At 37.3% G+C, this 21620-nt stretch overlaps 1 protein-coding gene across 5 annotated transcripts in view; it reads left to right on the forward strand.

Annotated features, from left to right (window-relative positions):
• The window catches only part of SSH2 (slingshot protein phosphatase 2), a 244327-nt gene that overhangs the window by 75034 nt on the left and 147673 nt on the right, over nt 1–21620 (forward strand). The gene's annotated exons all lie outside the window — the stretch shown is intronic.

Consider the following 21620-nt stretch of genomic DNA (forward strand, 5'->3'; position numbering starts at 1 on the left):
TTCCTCAAAACCCTGTCTGTTTGATTAAAGCAACGTTGCCTTCCCAGCAAATCAGCTTATTTTCTATAATGCATACATTTCATTAATTATAATCTGCCTTTCATCTGCATAGAAAATATTTTTCATTTTAGTTTTCAGTGGAGTAAAATATTTAATTTCTTCACAATTTTACTTTCGCACTTTAAAAAAGTTTCAAAGGAAATCTTATAGAAATTGTCTTTTGAGGAAAAAAGATCAGGCTTACTGATGTCCCAAACTCTTTGATTTATGTAAGCAAAAGTTTCAGCTCACCATTATTATCAACACAACAGCATGGTATGGTTGCAATCTCTTTGAAAATGTGATTAGGTAGTCAAGATTAGCCCCATTTTATTAGTGATAAATATGGCCAACCTAGGTCCCACTGAGATCTTTAGGAAGAACTAGAGCTAGGTTGATTTTCCCAAAGCCAAGAGCTATTAATTGCCTATTAAATGTGCTTTATTGAAATGAGGATTGGAGAAAACTGGGGCCAGAAGAAAGGAAAGTAAAAGAGTACCTGGCTCAAAAGAAGTTTTTCTTCAGTATTTGTATGATCTCATTTTAACAAAAGCTTTCCATAGCTAGAAATATATACCACTTAAAATTTGCTTAGTTTAATGAGACTGAAAAAGTGCAACTTGTTAACTAACTGCCAGTCTCAGGTAACTGAGCTGGTAGGTTGCATATCACTGGAGTTGCTGAAGGGGGGTAGGTTAGTGTATAAGGAGGTAGCAGCATCTTTGAATTCAGAGGACAAGATGCATTGAATAAGAGGTGATTCTGGTTCTATCTGCGATCTTACTAAATGTGGCCTTTGCCTTTACTTAGCTACAAATTTGACCCAGGTTATTATTTAGCTCTTGTTTCCAGTTTCTTATCACCATGAATTCCGAAGTTTATTAGGTATAACACATTTAGATATTCTTTGGTTATTATAGCCTTGGTTGGCTGATTATTTGCTTTATGTCCCTATTGCTATGTAATAGACCAGAATGTTACCCCTCTATGCTTTTTTTCATCTTTGTGAAGTCCATTTTACTCATTTTCCCTTTCCTTACCTAGAAACTTTTTTTTCATAATTTGCTTTCATATTTTACTCACTCATTCAGTACTTACAGAGTATGTATTAGGTCCTTTACACAATAAGTTGTGAACATATGTAATTATAATTGAAAAAAGAAAAGATAAATGCAAGAAGAAAGAATAGGGCTTTAAGAAAGGAGAGTGCTCATACCCGATCGAGGGAGATCAGAGACTTTAGGATTTTGCATGATTTTTCTTCCTAAAAAGCAGGAACCAAGTCCTTGATGTAAGAAGGTCAAAGCAAAATATGTTTTTGACTGAAGCATTTCCCTAGGATAACTTGAAGTGGTATAGGAGAAGAGAAAAATGAAAGTGCCTGCAGTTCTTATGGTTGATGATTCCCCCAAATAGCAGAAATAGAAACTGCTGCACAGTCCAAGGACCAGTTGGAAGAGAGAGGTGGCAGTGGGCTGAATTCAGTCTAACCTGAATTTCATATCTATTGTAATTTAAAAAAATTTTTCTAGCTAGTTTTCCAGTAGGCTTCTTTATGATTTAAAATCCAAAGTCTACATTAATAGCCTGTGAGGTAGTCTCCATGGCAGCACTCGTATCAGAAATTCGATGGAAATTTTATTTAAATTTGTTTTATTCTGTAAATGAATGATGAGGAATGAAAGAAGCCTTGAGGAATAACTTTTAGAAGGGAGTGAAGTGGGTTTTTTTTAAGGTTTTATTTATTTATTTGACAGAGAGAGACACAGTGAGAGAGGTTACACAAGCAGGGGGAGTGAGAGAGGGAGAAGCAGGCTTCCTGCCGAGCAGGGAGCCCGAAGTGAGGCTTGATCCCAGGACCCTGAGATCATGACCTGAGCTGAAGACAGATGCTTAACGACTGAGCCACCCAGGCGCCCCGGGAGTGAGGATTTTTACTGCAAACAGCATAAAAGCTTGGACCTGGGGTGTGCAGTCAGTATGTATGCATGATGAACACCAGAATTATTATTTTATTTCCCAACTACTTGTAGTTATAATTTATTTTTGCTTATTTGCTTATGATTATTTGATTGCTTCCTTTATCAGACTGAAGCAGGGACTGTATCTGTTTTATCCCCAACACCTAGCACTGTACTTGGAGACTGGAGTGACTTATGAGACAATTCTTAAATAAATGGGCATGTAGGTCTGAAGTGTCATGTCCCATATTTCTGTGGTGGATTCATTTAGAAGAATCTAAGAATGTCAAGAGTGTATAGAAACAGATTTTGTTTTTCTCACACAAGCTTTTTGAAGTGAAGTATGGAGAAAAAGTTGAATATTTACAACCTTGGTATGCTGTTTAATTTACATTTATTTTTGCCTCTCTACATTATAAGATAACTATTATTGGCATTGGTCTTTATTTTAATCAATATAAGGAGAAGAACCATAACTTTTGAATTAGTTTGCCTAACCCACCCCCAATATGAAAATGTCACGGGACTAGTTCATATAAAATAGAATAGTTTAAAAAGTGGAAATATTTTTAGTATTTCTTATATTTTACTTATGTGAAATTGTTTTAAACACTTGACTTATACAGGCCAGGAAATAAGTATTTATGAACCCAGCATTGATTAATTATTAAGTTATCTATGCAGTGCAATTGCTCTAAAGGCTGAGGATCAGATCTGAATACATTACATAGCTTTCGTAATGGTCACAGGCAACTATTAATAACTGCTTACTTGCCATTGGATTGTGCATACTGAGTATTCAATTATGTGACTCCTCAAAACTATGAAAATTGGAAATGATCACTTTATAAAAACTCAGTTCCATGGTCCAGTCTGTGAAAGCATTTATTTGAGATTGATGATGACTATGCACATGTGTTCATATCATACGTATAGATAAAACTGTAAGCCACTATTGATTTTCTTCAAGGCCTAGTTTTTCTTATCGTTGGTCTCTTAGATCTTGCAGAAAATATAGCATGAACATTTTTTTAAAAAGATTTGTTTATTTATTCGAGAGAGAGAAAGAGTATGCACATGTGAGCAGGGAGGGGGGCAGAGGGAAAGAATCTTCAAGCAGACTTCCCGCTGAATGTGGAGCCCGACTCAGGATTCGTCTCACGACCCGTGAGGATCATGACCTGAACTGAAACCAAGAGTCTGACGCTCAACTGTTGGAGCCAGCCAGGCGTCCCAGCATGAATGCATTTTTGTCTGCCATCTCAATTTACTTTGATAGTTTGAGAGGTTTTTTTTTAAAATCTGCAGTATACTTTATAGCTGCTATTTTATTCCATATTTTATTCCACAGTTTCAGTTGACTCTAAGTTATATGAAATAGTAGCATGTAATATTTCATTTTACCAACACTTACTTAATAGTCTTGGGTACTTTTTTCATGGGATGTGCAAGGCATTGTTTATCAAGAAAGTTATGTTTCCAGGAAATTAGGGAAGTAATAAATATTTCTTGATGGTTGCTTCAAAGTGTTTACTGACCAAGATACTGTCTGGGGAATGTCTTTTTAAAACTGCTTTTTCTTCCAGGAATTGCATTCTTATGGCATTGCTGGTGCTTTTTATTGGTTTTTTTTAATTTTCACATATAGCTAAATCCCTATTGGGGCTGTACTAGTTTCTCAAGAAGAAATAACTAATGACAATGAGGATAGATGTTTTCAGTTAAGCTTTTTTTGTACTAGAATCTGTAAATAGGGGAATGGGCTTCCTATCAGGTATGCCCATCTTGCCTTTTATTGTTTGCCTTTTTTATCTCCTATTTCCTCCCCATTTCTATTCAGTTTTGAGGGGGAAATCTAGATCAAAGAATACATTACTAATAGATAACAGGATAATTAGCAAACTAATCTGACTATATCATCACAGCCTTCCTGTAGTTACTTGTCTTGATTGTCAGAATTCTAATGACCCAAAGCATCACTGATGAGGTATATCCCAAACTCCTTGCAGATGGAAGAAGATAAAGGATTGTATTTAAAAGTTGGTTATAACAGTTTCTTCTGTCTTAGACTGTTAACTGGTGAGGGGATGGTGGGAAACATGCATCAATAATATTTTCCCAGAGTTTAAAATATAAATATTTTCTAAAGTTATCTCAAGGTATAAAATTCAAAGACCAAGGGGAGAACTTCTTGAGGTTTGTGCAAAATGGAAGGGAAAGGTAGATAGGAGCCTTAGAGAAGTAAAAATGAGGCTGGAGGAGAAAATGGGGAGACATTGTGGAAGTATTTAATGAAAAACAATAGACACATAAGAATGAATAACCAAGAAGCTTCTGAGGTGGGTTAGATAATCTAAAAATTGACAATACATGATTCTGATTTTTAACAAATTAGAGGGGAAATTCGGATGACTGAATAGTTCTCTCTTTTAAGAGTTTGCCTTTCTTTTAAACAGCATTTTGTAATCATGCAGTTCTAGTTAGACATATTAGTGGGGGAGGTGCTCTTGTTATCGTTGAGTTGGTGGATTGTCAAGGTTAATAGGGACTGTGAGTGTAATTAAAAGCTTCCTGCAACTACTGGGTATTTACCCCAAAGATACAAAAGTAGGGATCCGAAGGGGTACGTGCACCCTGATGTTTATAGCAGCAATGTCCACAATAGCCAAACTGTGGAAAGAGCCAAGATGTCCATTGACAGATGAATGGATAAAGAAGAGGTGGTATATATATACAATGGAATATTATGCAGCCATCAAAAGGAATGAGATCTTGCCATTTGCAACGACGTGGATGGAACTGGAGGGTATTATGTTGAGTGAAATAAGTCAAACAGAGAAAGACATGTATCATATGATCTCACTGATATGAGGAATTCTTAATCGCAGGAAACAAACTGAGTGTTGTTGGAGTGGGGGGTGGGGTGGGAGGGATGGGGTGACTGGGTGACAGACACTGGGGAGGGTATGTGCTGTGGTAAACGCTGTGAATTGTGCAAGACTGTTGAATCTCAGATCTGTACCTCTGAAACAAATAATGCAATCTATGTTAAGAAAAAAAGAAGAAGAAGAAGAAGGTAGCGGGAGGGGAAGAATGAAGCGGGGGAAATCGGAGGGGTAGACGAACCATGAGAGACGATGGACTCTGAAAACAAACAGGGTTCTAGAGGGGCGGGGGGTGGGAGGATGGGATAGCCTGGTGGTGGGTATTGAGGAGGGCACATTCTGCATGGAGCACTGGGTGTTATGCACAAACAATGAATCATGGAACACTTCATCTAAAACTAATGATGTAATGTATGGGGATTAACATAAGAATAAAAAAAAAAAAAGCTTCCTGCAATAAGTTGCCAATGTTTTTCCTCTGTCATGTATTTCCATTAATAAAATAAATCCAGGGGTGTTTTAACTGTGGAAAACTATTAATAATTGGATTCCTTATGATGTTTAGGGTGTTAGCAAGGATCACTAGCTAGGCTTAACTTATATTAGGAATTAAATCACATTCTGATGTATAACTTCATATTTTTTTCTTCACTTCAGTACCTCTGTGTCACTTCAAGTAAGCTTGGAGGCTTTGGGTTTATTTGTTTAAGTACTCAATCAACTTTTTCACCACTTTTGTTTTTTAGTCTTTTGTTTATGGAAACCAAATAAAGTTAAGTGGCCTGCCCCCTATAGTCTCAGAGGTAGATCAAGGAATTAGAATAGAGAGTCAAAAGCATCTGATCTCTTCATATTTATTAACTGACCATACTCCCCAGAATTTAATTTGTATGTTAATTGCTCAGTATTAGGCGCAAGCTTTTATTTTATTTTGTTTTTTAAAGATTTTATTTATTAGAGAGAGAGAGAGAGCACAAGCAGGGGGAGCAGCAGGCAGAGGGAGAAGCAGGCTCCCTGCTGAGCAAGGAGCCCATCGCGGGACTCGATCATGACCTGAGCCGAAGGCAGACGCTTAACCATCTGAGCCACCCAGGCGCCCCCCAAACTTTATTTTAAAGTTACACACAGCAAGGGGTGCCTGGCTGGCTCAGTTGGTAGAACATGTGACTCTTGATCTCAAGGCTGTGAGTTCAAGCCCCACATTGGGCGTAGGGCCTACGTAAAAATACATACATACATACCTACATACATACATACATACATAAATACATAAGTAAATAAAGTTACACACAGCAGTCCTCTGCAGTACTTCTCAAATCTTTCCACCGGAAGTTTCTCTAATAGCAGAAGAGAGTGAATAGGAAACCTCTGGCAGCCTGGGTTACAGAGTTTAAAGGAGTCTATTATAAGACTGAGATTTATTTGAATTTTCATGGTCTACTTCAAATTTCGTGTTTATATACCTGTATCTGTTGCTATAAAAATATTACTTCCCATTGGGGCGCCTGGGTGGCTCAGTCGGTTAAGCGTCAGACTCTTGATTTTGCCTCAGGTCATGATCTCATGGTTGTGAGATTGAGCCCCCCCACCCCATGGACTCTGCTCTGGGTGTGGAGCCTGCTTACCGTTCTCTCTCTCCCTCTCTCTCTCCCCCTTCCCACCCCTGTCTTAAAAAAATATATATTTAAAAATATTACTTCCAATCAAGTAAAACTGATGCCCTGGGAATATGATTTATATTCATCCTTTGATTTCAGTAATTCCTACCACATTGAGGCATGACCCTGGAGTACTTGTATCCCAGTTTAAAAAGCATGGCTCTAGAGAAAAAGAACACTGAATAGGAAGAGTTGTGAACTCGAGTTGAGTTCACATGGCTATAGCAGGAGAAGCTGCTGTTCAAAGAGGAAGAAAAGAGCATATCATTTACTCAGGTAGCCACCTGCCAATAGAGGCTTTTATTGATCTTCCAACTTATTAATTATGTCTCTTTTAAAATATTGGTTTGATGATATATGTAATCTTCTACCTAATATATCAGAAGACATCTAATTAAGAAAAGAAAAAGAATAGGAATCTGTACGTTTCTCCCATGTCCTTATTCCACATTTTTAAAGTTTTTTTTCTGATTATAATACATGATCATTGTGGAAAGTTTAGAAAATATAAATGATCAAAAGAAGAAAGTTACCACTCATGACCCACATCTCATAAGAAACCTGCCTTTTTTTTATTTCAGTAATCCTCACATTCTGATCATGTTCTCATTTTAAATAAACAGTATAAACTTAGGGCTTAATAAAATTCTATTGTATAGCAGTTTCTTAATTTACTCAACTTCTCCTGTCTTTGTACATGAAGGTGGCTTACAACTTGTTTGCTATTACGAATAGTCTGCATTTGGTACCCTTGTATATAAATCTTTGGGGATATTTCTGTTTTGTTTTTGTTTTTGCTAGAATACCTTTCTAGACATGAAACTATAAGGTCAAAAATAGGACCAATTTTTTTTATTGTTTTTCTTTTTTTTAATTATTTTTTATCATTAGTTTTTGATGTAGTGTTCCATGATTCATTGTTAGCGTATAACACCCAGTGCTCCATTCAATACATGCCCTCTTTAATACCCATCACCAGGCTAACCCATCCCCCCACCTCCCTCCCCTCTAGAACCCTCAGTTTGTTTCTCAGAGTCCATAGTCTCTCATGGTTCGTCTCCCCCGCCGATTCCCCCCCTTCATTTTTTCCTTCCTACTGTCTTCTTTTTTTTTTTACATATACTGTATTATTTGTTTCAGATGTACAGGTCTGTGATTCAACAGTCGTACACAATTCACAGCGCTCACCATAGCACATACCCAATAGGACCAATTTTAAAGCTCTTGAGAGTGCCAAAAAGACTGCCCATTTTCATGACCTCTTGACAGTATTGCACATTATTATTTGTTTTATCTTAAATAATAAGATATGGTACAGCATCATTATTTGAATTTTTGTGTTTTTTTTTTATTTCAAGCTAACCATATTTTTACTTCCTTTTCATCCCATTTATATCTCTTGTGTGAATTATCTTTGCCCATTTTTCTGTGGGGGTATTTGCCTTTTTTTATTGATTCACTGGAATTCTTTGTTTATTGAAACTATTAATTCATTGTTTTATTTATGGTGAAGCTACTTTTCTTGGTTTGTCATTAGACTTTTTTTTTTAATTTTACTATTTTCCTGTGTATATCCTTTTATATTTGAATATATGGTGTGGTTTTAAAATGTGTGACCACATACTTAAGAACATACTCAACCATGTGAAGATACTAAAAAATAAATAGGTGAATTGAATGGCATGTGAATTATATTTCAATGAAGATGTTTACAACAACAAAAAAACAAGACAAATACTATGTGTCAGGTACTTGAATATAAAGACAAAACATGGTCCCTGCCTTCAAAAAGCTCACAGCTTAATGGGTCTTTCTATCCTTTTATTTTCTGCAAGGGTTAGAGATAGGTATTACCACTCCCAGAAAATAAGATAAATAGAATGCATTCCTAAAAGAAGAGAATGATGATTAGGTCCTGTTATTGAAACATTGCCGTATTCATCTTTGTTTCTATCAGAATTCTGTTATGCAAGCCTCTAAAATGATTGACCATGTGAAAATATGCAACAAGTATGGCTATGAATATTCTTGTGCTAGGAATTTTTACTACATTTTTGTATTTAAATTATACATAGTAAATAATGCTTGAAGACTGAATCTACAACATGGAAAATGGGACACCTTGGTTGAAGGATCTGTTCCACTATACCTGAGTAGAAGTGGGCAAGGAAAGAGGGGAATGAAGTGTATTATAGGCAGAGGGAACAGCATAGCAAAGTCTAAGATACACAATGGCCTGGCTTGTTGACGATACTACCAGAATTTCAGGAGAGCAAAATTTACCTGCAGTTGAAATACCTAATATCTGAAACCAAATGTTATCATTTTCAAGAAACTGTTGTCATTTTCCAAGGAGAAAGAAGATACTTGTGATACTAGCATTGATCAAGAGTGGAAGAAAACTCCTTCCAGCTAATGGCAGAAAGTGAACCTACTACTGCCCTTGCACCTTTAATGACAAACATTTTGCAAGAGATCAAAACAGAAAAAATGTTTAGGTACTTTATAAAATCTAGCCTTAGCATCTAAAAAGTTTGATGGCATTCTCAACCCTTTTATTTGGAAGTTAATATTCATGCTATGTTAGTGAGACCTGAGGACTCCCACCAACACCCCCATATGACAGCTCCTCAGCCTACTAAGTCAAATATACATATAAAAACCTCTCTCTGGTGACCTAACCTCACTCTGACTTTAAAAAGGATGAGTCCTTAAGACCAAGCACATCTTCAGTTGACCAGAAGGAGAACCTGGATTGAAATCATGGTCCAGCTAGTATACACATTGTTAGTCATTGGCTTGGGTGGTGGTTAGGATGTGCTTGAGATGGGAGGGGAAGCTTGAGGTAAGGTAGCCAGTGATGAGTGCTGCTGTTGGCATTCCAGGTATGTTTGTGATTGCAGGTTTGTTTGTGACGGATAAGCACATGTCCCTGTCCGCCAGGCCAGGTTCCTAATGTATAACTTTTTGCAATTAAGAAGCATTTTATAACACACAAACCTACTCTGTGAAAGATTTATATATTAGTTAAAGGCTCTGTCCAAGGTTGAAAGCACTGAAAATGGTCTTTAAACAACACATGATGTTTTCTCAGTATTTTCTGTGGACGCAGTTTCTCCGGTTCAACCAGCAAATAAACCTTGTCTGCCCTCTAGTGGAGATCTGTGGTTATATTGAGCAGTGTCCTCCGGCTTTAGGAAGAGTACCCCATTTCTCTTGATCGGCTTTCCAAATTTTAGCCTCTGCTTCCTTAAAGAATTTTTATTACCACCAAAGCAACATGTTTATAATTTTGTTCCATTTTCTAAGACGCTGGTAAATACCTTCCCTAGCTTCCCCATGGGATCATTGCAAGCCCTGGGTTTCAACTCAGATGATCAGCTCACCACCACCCCACCAGTACCAAACATATTCCTGTTTTCCTTCCTTTTGCTCATGTCTCAAATGCTGTCAGTCTCTGTGCCTCTTCAAATCTTACTCTTCTGTCAAGATTGGACTCATAGCTCACTTGTTCCTGTGAACACTGTACCCACATGAGATCCCTCTTCTGAACTTCATGAAATATTACTTCCTGTGCTATGCATTTACACTGTACTTGTTGTATCCACTTTTCAATATAGTAGCCAGATTAACTCCTTGACTGTGGTACTGTCTCACCCTTCTTTTTGTCCCCTGTGGACTCCAGCAGATTTTAGTGAATATGTTGACGATTTATTTGCCAAAGATATCCCATATCCTGACTCTGTCTTTTCCCTTGTTGATGACTGAATAGCTAATTGTCTAGATTTAAATATGAGTACAAACAAAATAGCAATGCATTTCTCCCTAATCAAACTAGTCTTAGCAGTACATCTATGTCTTAAATATTCTAATTTCTTTTTGATCAGAGTCATGACTGTATCAACTCCTTGGTTTGAAAATGACTTTGGAAAACTTGAAAAAATTATGCTGTTAGTCCAGTAATATTTGGTAGGTAATCAGTGTTCCTTCATTACCCTTCTGTGTGTGTTCTTTGGCCAGCTTGCTTGCTTGCTTGCTTTTTGAAGTATAGTTGGCATATTATATTACTTTCAGGTATATAACATAGTGATTCCACAGTTATATACATTATGAAATGCTCACCAGATAACTGTAATTACCATCTGTCACCATTCAAAGTTATTACAATGTTATTGACTGTATTCCCTATGCTGTACTTTTCATCCCCATGACTTATTTATTTTATAACTAGAAGTTTGTACTTCTCAATCCCCTTCACCTATTTCACCTGTCACCCTGGCTCCCTTCCCTCTGGCAATCTCTAGTTTTTTCTCTGTGTTTATAAGTCTGTTTCTCTTTTTTGTTTTTTTGTTGTTGTTGCTTGTCTGTTTTGTTTTTTAGATTCTTTATGTAAGTGAAATCATATGGTGTTTATCTTTCTCTGTCTGACTTATTTTATCAGCAAAATACCCTGTAGGTCCATTCATGTTGTTGCAGATGGCAAGATCTCCTTTTTTACAGCTTAGTAGTATTCCATTTTACATCTGTATCACATTTTCTTTATCTGTTTGTCTGTTGATGGACACTTAGGTTGCTTACATATCTTGGCCATTGTAAATAACACTGCAGTAAACATAGGGCTGCATTTATCTTTTCAAATTATCATTTTCGTTTTCTTTGGATAAATGCCAGAAGTGGGATTATAGGACTTCTATTGTAGTTTTTTGCGGAACCTCAATACTGTTTTTTCAGAGTGGTTGCATCACTTGACATTCCTACGAACAGTGAACAAGGAGGGTTCCCTTTTCTAAGCATCCTTGCTAACATTTATTTCTTATCTTTTTTGATACTAGCCATTCTGATAGGTGTGAGGTTATGATCTCATTGTGGCTTTGATTTGCATTTCCCTGATGATCAGTGATGTTGAGCATCTTTTCATGTATCTGTTGGCCATCTGTAAGTCTTCTTTGGAAAAATGTCTGTTCAGGTCCTCTGCCCAGTTTTTACTTGTATTATTTTGGGGTGTTGAGTTCTGTGAGTTATTTATATATCTTGGATACTAACCCCTTATCAGTTATGTCATTTGCAAATATCTTCCTCCATTCAATAGGTTGCCTTTTCATTTTGTTGATGATTTCCTTTGTTGTGCAAAAGCTTTTTGTTTTATGTAGCCCCAATTGTGTATTTTTGCTTGTTTCCCTTGCCTTGGGTGACATATCCAGAAAAATATTGCTAAGGTTGATGTCCAAAAGATTACTGCTGCCTGTTTTCTTTTAAGACTTTTATGGCTTCAGGTCTTACCTTTAGGTCTTTAATCCATTTTGGATTTATTTTTGTTTATAGTGCAGGAAAGATCTATTTTAATTCTTTTGCATGTAGTTGTTCAGTTTTCCCAACACCATTTATTGGAGAAACTGTCTTTTCCCCATTGTATATTGTTGCCTCCTTTGTTGTAGGAGCACACTGACATTTTAAGAAGTGGGTTTATTTCTGGGCTCTCAATTCTATTCCAGTGATCTGTGTATCTGTTTTTATGCCATTACCTTACTGCTTTGATTACTATGGCTTTAATAGTATAGTTTGAAATCTGGTATTGTGATACCTCCAACTTTGCTCTTCTTTCTCAAGATTTCTTTGGCTTTTCAGAGTCTTTTGTGGCCTTATTTCTGAATAACGTTTAAAGTTGTAACTTTGGCTAATTGTATTCTAATTCTTTATATCCATAAATAATTCAAGTGTTTAATATTAAGAGAAACTTTAATAATCACATTTTAGTTAGCCTCCTCCAGATGTTATCAGTGCCTTTTACATTTTTAAATTCCTTGGGGAGTCATGGTAATCATGTGTCACAGAGGACTGGTACTAAAACCAAAAGGCAGTAAGCAATTGGAGTGTGGCTAGCAGGACACACAAAAAACAGAACAGATGATATAGGTGAAAGGGGCATACAGACATTATCTCCAGGGTGAAGCTAAGACAGAGCTAAGAGTTTTAAATCAAAGTTTAGAGCACAGAAAAGATTCGCTGTAGGTAGAGATGATATTCAAAATATTTAGCAACTAGTATGGCATGCCTATAAATCAATCAGAATAGTCAGGAGCAAGACCTGGAAATCCTCTGCTGTGCCTGGCATCATCCTGTTTGTTGTTGGATATTGAAACATTCTGAGAGGCGGTAGGCAGCTACTATTTACCATCTGGTACAGAAGTATTTCACTGTTTAAGCAGTTAGTACCGTTGTACCACTATGTTCTGGTACATAAGACCATATGTCCATATTGAGGGCTCAGGCTACAAAGAAGGAAATGGACCAATGGTGGAATCCTCAGAGAATGAGATGTGGAATTTCACTTGAGTAGGAGCGAACAGAATTTGGACAGGGAGAGAATTCAAAGACAGGGTCTTAGGATCAGGCCCTTATAAGTGCCCCCAGAGTATTCTTTTGATACAAGAGAAGCAGCTTGTTCTGGCAGAAGATATATTTGACCTTATTAGACAGAATCTTGACTCTGCTGCTTGCTCTTATGTTACTTTGAGCAAATTATCCCACTTCTATGAGTTTCTTCAGCTGAAAAGTAAGTCTCTACTCATACCTGCATAGCATTCATCCCAGGGTGGCTCAAATGAATAATAGTCTTTAAATTATGGAGAACCAAAAGATGGCACAGAGGCATAGTCTTATTACCTTATGGTGGATGCCGCATGCTCTCTACCCCATTTTAAGCACTCATCTTGGATTGAGAGACCAGGATATGACCAATAATTTAATGAAGATGAGGCACATGATATATTGAAATTAGTCTAAGGTTTATTCCTAATTCTGCCACTTACTAGGTTGTGATACCAAGGTTATGATGCCTTGAACAATATTTATTAATTCATCTAATATCTACTGAGCATGACTGTCACTAAGCAAACATAGTCCTGCCCTTATAGACCTTACAGTCTAGGAAGGGGGACAGTAGATGCTTTGGAGAGCTAAGTTCCCATCATCACTGATCTCCCTGGTACCTAGCATAGTTACCTTGAGGGAGTAGTAGCTATGTGTACCCCAGGCTTTTTAATGTTTTTACAAACACTTAAGATAAAGGTTTTCAACCTTTAACTGTTTGTTAGTTATCTGTGAAGCTTTTTAAATGTACACATTCTTGGGCCGCATACCTCATGGTGTACTGGTAAATGTTTAAAAAACCTGTTCTCTGGGTGGGGGCTGTTTGTAGCATTTGCTGATTTTCCTGGTAAATATTCCCACCATGGCCAATTTCAAGCTTCCAATGTGAATGTCAGGAGATTCCTAAAAAATCTAACAATTGGCTCTCACGAGCCTACTAACCAGCCCCAACACACCATCAGCCCCACCTCAAAGCTAAGGAATAAAAATTGGTAAGCATGAGACCTGGAGATTTTTGTTATTAAAAAAGTTGTAAAGGGAGCCAGAGTTAAGAACCTTATAACGTTTTCATATTGCATGTTTGTCAGATATAACAGGTCAGAACACAGGAAAACTTGTTGCTTTTTTTTAAAAACCAAGTAGCCTCAAAGAGTTGAATCTCTGATGATAGAAAAGACAGTGTAGCAATTCTGAAATTTTCCCAAGTGGGTGAGTTAAGTTGCACATATTAAACAAATTTTGGGGCTGCCTGAGTGGCTCAGTTGGTTAAGTATCTGCCTTTGTCTCAGATCATGATCCCAGGGTCCAGGGATCAAGTTCCACATCAGGCTCACTCCCCCTGCTTGTGTTCTCCCTCTCTCTCTGTCTTTCTGTCTGTCTCCTTCTCTCTCTCTGTCTTTCTCTCTCTCTGACAAATAAATAAAATCTTTAAAAAAATTTTTTTAAAGGATTGTAGACAAAAGACACCCAGCAACAGCTCTCAATGGTAACCCATAAGCAGAACTGGGTGGTGCCACAAGAAAGATACACAATAACTGTTAAGTTTGGAGGGAGACAGACAGCCTATCAGGTGATTTAAAAAAAGTGTCATGAACTTCAGGCTTTTGAAACCATCTTTCAAAGCTGGGGAGAGATATAGGAGGGGAGAGGGGCCTTCCACATTGATGAAACAGTGCGGACAAAGGAAGTTAATAGGTACTTTTGAAGTATAATGAATCAGTCCACTTGGATTGGAGAATATGGAAAGTGTAAAGAATCTTAAACAATAAGGTTTGGGAAGGTATTTAACACCTACATAGTGCAGTGTTTTTCAAGGCTAGCAGCACTTCCCTCTCCCCAGCCTACTCATCAGCAAATATCACTTGGGTGCTTACATTTTTCCAAACATCTTTTACTTAGCAACCTACTTCTATGTTCAGGTAGTAGATTCATAAGAATGCATTAATCTTTTAGTTCATACTTAATGGTTCCTGAATACCCTAAAATTAAATGCACATTTAGAATCTCATACCATATTGTTTATAGGTTGAATTTTTCTTAAGAGCATCAAGAATTATTTAACAATAGGACTGTGTAATATAAAAAGAGCAACAAATATGTATTTAATCGTTTTATTAATTAGATCTCTTCCTTACACCTTAGAAATGATTCCGTTCACTAAGAAGAAACTAAGCACTATCTCTATACTTTTATCCTGGTAATTTCTAATGCTCTGAGCAGGTTGACTATTTGGCTTTTTTTCTTTTTCCTGACAATGTGTGAAGTTACTTGACAAGGTAGTTGGTTTTATCTATCATATGAACTTGTTAGAATAGAATAGTAAGCTTTCTACCTTTAGCTATCATTTAAATGCCACTTTTCAAGATAACTGCATGACTTATTGAATAAGCAGTGTTTTATTTTTGCTTTTGTGGCAATGAATTCTGAAAGAAACGTAATTGAGCATTTTCTTCATTCCTTTTAAATCAATTTTACTCTAAGGCCTACAATACCTTGATATATACTAAGTTGTTTTTTTCTTTTTCCGAGTAATAGCAATGGGAAGCAAATCATTCATTGCCCTGACTATTGTAATATTAATCTAAGAAAGACAGACAAAGTTGAGGATCTTGTATTAGAAGTACTACTCTGGGGGTGCCTGGGTGGCTCAGTCATTAGGCGTCTGCCTTCGGCTCAGGTCATGGTCCCAGGGTCCTGGGATCGAGCCCCGCGTCGGGCTCCCTGCTTGGCGGGAAGCCTGCTTCTCCCTTTCCCACTCCTCCTGCTTGTGTTCCCTCTCTCGCTGTCTCTCTCTCTGTCAAACAAATAAATAAAATCTTAAAAAAAAAAAAAAAAAGAAGCACTACTCTGACTAGCTTTTTGGTGTGTGCCAAAGGGATTTCCCACTCCTTTGGCACTATTTTAAAATGTAGAAGTCATAGAAGAAAGATGACAAATGATATTATTTTATTATAAGCCATGAAAAAGAAATGCTTTCTTTTGTGGCTCCCTCCCTACCCACTATCTTTGGATATAGGTATCAGAGTCAGATTTTTAGTTTAGAGGAAGCTAGTTATAACAGAAAGAGAGACCTGAGTTCAAATCCTAACTATACCACTTATTAGCATTGTGTCCTTGAACAAGTCTAATTATGGTGCATATTAAATAAAATATGCCTTTGTAGATATAACTGATTTTGGCTGTCTGTGCCCACTAAGGAAGCATCAAGGGTGTTTTTGCTTTTTACGTCTCCATATACTCTCATCACAATTCTCACAGGTAGAAAAATCCAGGGCACCTGGGTGGCTCAGTTGGTTAAGCGTCGGACTCTTGATTTTGGCTCAGGTCATGATCTGATCTCAGGGTCATGGGATTGAGCCTCATGTCAGGCTCTGTGCTCATCAGGGAGTCTGCTTGAGATTCTCTCTGTCCCTCTCCCTTGCTCCTCCCCGCACTCACAAGCACTTTCTCTATCCCTCTCTCTCTCTAAAATAAATAAATCTTAAAAGAAAAGAAAAATCCACCAAAGAGCTGAAAATAATTTGAATTATCCCCCTTTTCGTCTGTTCTGAAGTTAGTAATAGGCCATAAACATAAAAGGTTGCTCAACCTTATTAGTAATCAGGGCAAAGCAAATTGAGACCATTGGTAGAAAATAAAAACATGATGATTCCAAGTGTTGGGTAGGATTTAGATCAACTGAAACACTTTTTCCTGGTGGGAGTATATATCAGTACAACCACCTTGGAAAATAATTTGGCACTATCTTGTAAATGCTAACCTTCATTTACTCGGTGACCCTGCAGTTCCACTGCTTGGTTTATATCCTGTGTTGAGACTCTTATGCATGTAGACCAAAAGACATGTACAAGAATGTTTATAGTGGCATGGTTGATGTCACCAAAAATTAGGAACAATCTATATAATTAGAATGGATAAACTTTGATATATTCATATAATGTAGTCTTTTACCTCAGTAAAATGAAATATATGTAATAAGTGGATGAATCTTGTTTGCATAATACTATTAAAAAAGTATATTGGGGGGCGCCTCAGTGGCTCAGTCGTTAAGCGTCTGCCTTCAGCTCAGGTCATGATCCCAGGGTCCTGGGATCGAGCCCTGCATTGGGCTCCCTGCTCAGTGGGAAGCCTACTTCTCCCTCTCCCCCTCCCCCCCCGCTTGTGTTCCCTCTCTCGCTGTGTCTCTCTCTGTCAAATAAAATCTTTTTTAAAAAAATTAAAAAATTAAAAAGCATATTGAGGAGACTACATACATATAGTACAATTTTTAAAGCTCTTAAACAATCAAAACTAAATGATACATTGTTTAAGAATATAGAATATAATTAAAAAGAATATAGAATATAATTAAAAAGACAATGGAATTAAAAAATAATGAAAAGAGGTAGAACCAGTAAAGTAAATAAAAGTGAAATTCTAAAAAATACTCAAATAATACAAAAGAAGACAGAAAAGGAGGAATAGAGGAATAAAAATGTAGGTGACAAACAGAAAATAAATAGTAACATTATAGACCCAAATCTAACTGTATCAAATTACATTAAATGTTGGGCGCCTGGGTGGCTCAGTCGTTCAGCGTCTGCCTTCAGCTCAGGTCATGATCCCAGGATCCTGGGATCGAACCCCGCATCGGGCTCCCTGCTCGGCGGGAAGCCTGCTTCTTCCTCTCCCACTCCCCTGCTTGTGTTCCCTCTCTCGCTGTCTGTCTCTCTGTCAGATAATAAAATCTTAAAAAAAAGAAAAAAGAAAAAAATTACATTAAATGTTAATGAACTAAACACTACAAATAAAAGGCAAAGATTGTCACAATAGATAAAGCAAGATGCAACTTTATTATTTTAAAGATTTATTTATTTATTTCAGAGAGAGAGAGTGTGCGGGGTGGGGGCGTGGAGAAGGGCAGAGGGAGAGAGAATCTCAAGCAGACTCTGCACTGAGTACAGAACCCGATGCGGGGCTGGATCCCACAACCCTGAGACCATGACCTGAGCTGAAACCAAGAGTCAGATGCTCAATCAACTGTGCCACCCAGGCTCCCCAAAATGCAACTATATTTTGTCTATAAGAGACAGTCTTTAAAATACAAAGAGATTGAAAAATATGTCTTGTATAAATAAGTCTGTAGTGGCTATATTAATATCAGATAAAGCAGATTTCAAGATAAAAAGTCTTACTAGAAGATAAAGCAATCTTGAAAAAGAGGAATCAAGTTAGAGGATTTATATTTCCTTCAAAACTTACTATAATAAAGTACAGTAGTCAAGATAGTGTGGTCCTGGCATAAAGACTGACAAATAGATCAATGGAGCAGAATAAAGAACCCAGAAGTAGACCTTACCTATACAATCATTTGATTTTTTACAAAGGAGCCAAGTAATCCAGTGGGGAAAGGAAAGTCTTCAACAAAAGGTACTTGAAACTAGATATCCATGTGGGAAAAAATGAACCTCCTACTCACACCATATACAAATATTTTTTCAGGATGGGCCTTAGAACTTATATATAAGACCATAAAGCTTTTATTTAAAAATATGGTAGAGTAGGAGCACCTGGGTGGCTCAGGCAGTTGAGCACCTGACTCTTGGTTTCGGCTCAGGTCATGATCTCAGGGTCGTGGGATCGAGCCCTGAGTCTGGCTCTGTGCTCTGCATGAAGTCTGCTTCTCTTCCTCTCTCTCTGCTCCTGCCCCAATTCACGCACGCTCTCTTGCTCTCTTTCTCTATCTCAGATAAATAAATAAAATACTTAAAAGAAGAAGAAAACACCTTGTGCAATATTTTAAAAAGTATGGTAGAATGTGTTTGTGACTAAAGGGTAAGCAAAAGTTTCTGAGGACATGGAAAACAATTACCATTGGAGAAGAAAATTGCTAATTAAACTGTAATTGCAACTTTCATACATTGTTGATTAAGTGTAAAGTGTTACAAGCACTTTGGAAAAAGGCCTGGCAATTTCCTGTAAAACTATGCATGCATCTATCCCATTACCCAAAAGAAACAAAAACATATTTCCACCAAAAAAAAAAACCCACAAAAGAGGGCTCCTGGGTGGCTCAGTCAGTTAAGCCTCCAGCTCTTGATTTTGGCCCAGGTCATGATCTCAGGGTCCTGGTATCAAGCCCTGCATCAGGCTCCATGCTCAGCGGGGAGTCTGCTTGAGATTCTCTCTCTCCCTCTTCCTCTCCCCCTGCTCACATGCTCTCTATCCCTTTAAAATAAATAAATCTTTAAAAAAAAAAAAGGAAAGCTCATATAACAGTTTTATTCATAATAGACAAAAATTCAAACACCCCGAGCACATACATCAGTAGGAGATGAATAAACTGTGATGTATTCCTACAATGGAATCCTCAGGAATAAAAAGGAATGAGCTCTTGTTAAATGCAACAGCATGGATGAATCTCAAAACATAATGCTGAGTAAAAGAAGCCTCGCACAAAAGAGTACATACTATATGATTCCATTTATATGAATAGTGGAATCATATAAATGGAATTATATGCTATGTGCTAATTTGGGGGGGAAAGTTGTGGTAGAAAAATCAGAACAGTGGTTGCCTCTAGGGGTGGGTGGTGCCAGGTGTTGACTGAGAAGAGGTACAAGAAAAAATTCTGAAGTAATAGAAGTGTTTTGCTTCTTTTTTTTTTTTAAGATTTTATTTATTTGACAGAGAGAGACACAGCGAGAGAGGGAACACAAGCAGGGGGAGTGGGAGAGGGAGAAGCAGGCTTCCTGCGGAGCAAGGAGCCAATGTGGGGCTCGATCCCAGGTCCCTGGGACCATGACCCGAGCCGAAGGCAGACGCCTAACAACTGAGACACCTAGGTGCCCCAGAAATGTTTTGCTTCTTGATAGAAGTTTTATATTTACACAGATACATACATTTTCAAAGCTCTTTGAAGCTTTGAAGCACTTAAGATTTATGCATTTCATTGTATATAAATTTTACTGTAAGAGGAAATTACTGAATTGCTGAATTCTAATTAATTATATACATTTAGTGGCAAGTGTACTGATGTCTGTAACCTACTTTATTTTTTTAATTTTTTTTTTAAAGATTTTATTTATTTATTTTAGAGACAGAGCACAAGAGGGGGGAGCGGGAGAGGGAGAAGCAGACTCCCTGCTGAGCAGGGAGCCCGATGCGGGACTCGATCCTGGGACTCCAGGATCATGACCTGAGCCGAAGGCAGTTGCTTAACCAACTGAACCACCCAGCCGCCCCTGTAACCTACTTTAAAATGCATCAAAAAGTAAGATGGATTGATGGAAAGGCAGATAGATAAATTAATATGTGATTAAAATATTAATGGTAGAATACATATGGTGAATATACAGATTCACTATACCATCTTTCAACCTTTTTTATGTTTGAAATTTTTTATAGTAGAGTGAGAACAAGAAAATTATAAACTTAAAATTCAAGGTAGTAGTCACATCCTGGGAGAAGGATAAGAATGGGAGATAGGTAATAAGCACACAGATGCAAAGGTATCAGTACTAGTCTGGCTTGTTTACGTTTTTTTTTTTTTTAAAGATTTTATTTATTTATTTTAGAGAAAGAATGTGAGTAGGGTGAGGTACAGAGGGGGAAGGAGTAGGAGGGGGAAAGGATCTCAAGCAGACTCTATGCTGAGCACGGAGCCCAACACGGGGCTCCATCTCACAACCCTGAGATCATGACAGACACTCAACCAACTGAGCCACCCAGGTGCCCGAGTACTAGTCTAGCTCTTCAGTGTTCACAGATACTCATTGTATTATTGCACCTCGTAACTTACATATATCTTAAAAATACCCTTTATATAGTTTTCATACAATTAAAAAAATACGATAAGAATACATCAGAACTTGAGCTCTATTAACCAATAATAACAATAATGAAGCACTATTTGTTAAACGACATTCCAGGAAATCATTTCTCTATATTATAGTTCTCTTGGGCCTCAAAATCTAACATTTACATTTGCTTATCTGAATCTTTTCATTTTCTTTCTTGCGAACTTCCCAGGTTCTATTGACTCTAGAGACAATCAGTTCTTTTCCTTTTAACACCCTTCTTTTCAATCCCTAAAGGGAATACTTCTGAACCCAAAACCTCCCCTACAGGCACATAGTTTAGCACACTATGACATTTAACCTGTCTTCTCTCTGTGTGTAGAATCTTTACTTCTTTCTTCCCTTTGTGGAAAATAATAGGCATGCCTCAAATCAATAACGAAAATAAAATGAGAATAAAAGTTGTAGAGTTTTAAGTAATAGTAGCTGACCAGGAACGGAGACAGGATGGTAAAGAGGTGAATGGGTTTGGTTCCATAAACTCGAAAATGTAGGTGGCTCAGTGACAGACAGTACACATAGTGTTTGAAATTATTTTTGTCCTCCAGTTTTTATGTTTGCCAAATAGAGCAAAAGTGACCAAAAAGCAAATATAAAATGTCAGGGAACAAACTTAAGGAAAAACTTAATACCTTAGTATTATTAATTCTCACATCTTTTCTCACTTTTCCTTTATGTCAATATTCTTGTGTACATGAAAATCTGTGTAATAACTTATAAGACCTAACCTAGGCCAGGGAGGAGTAAATGATATGCTTTTTCAATGTGTTGGAAGGCAGCATTTTATCAGTTTTAATTCTAGCTTCACCATATGAGTTTCCTTGGACAACTTACTTAGTTCCTCTTTGTGAATTTCAGTTTCTTCATCTG

Source organism: Mirounga angustirostris, unplaced genomic scaffold (genome assembly GCF_029215605.1).
Source record: "Mirounga angustirostris isolate CCGP_5_RB_7025 unplaced genomic scaffold, mMirAng1.0.hap1 SCAF_17, whole genome shotgun sequence".
Taxonomy (NCBI): Eukaryota; Metazoa; Chordata; class Mammalia; order Carnivora; family Phocidae; genus Mirounga; species Mirounga angustirostris.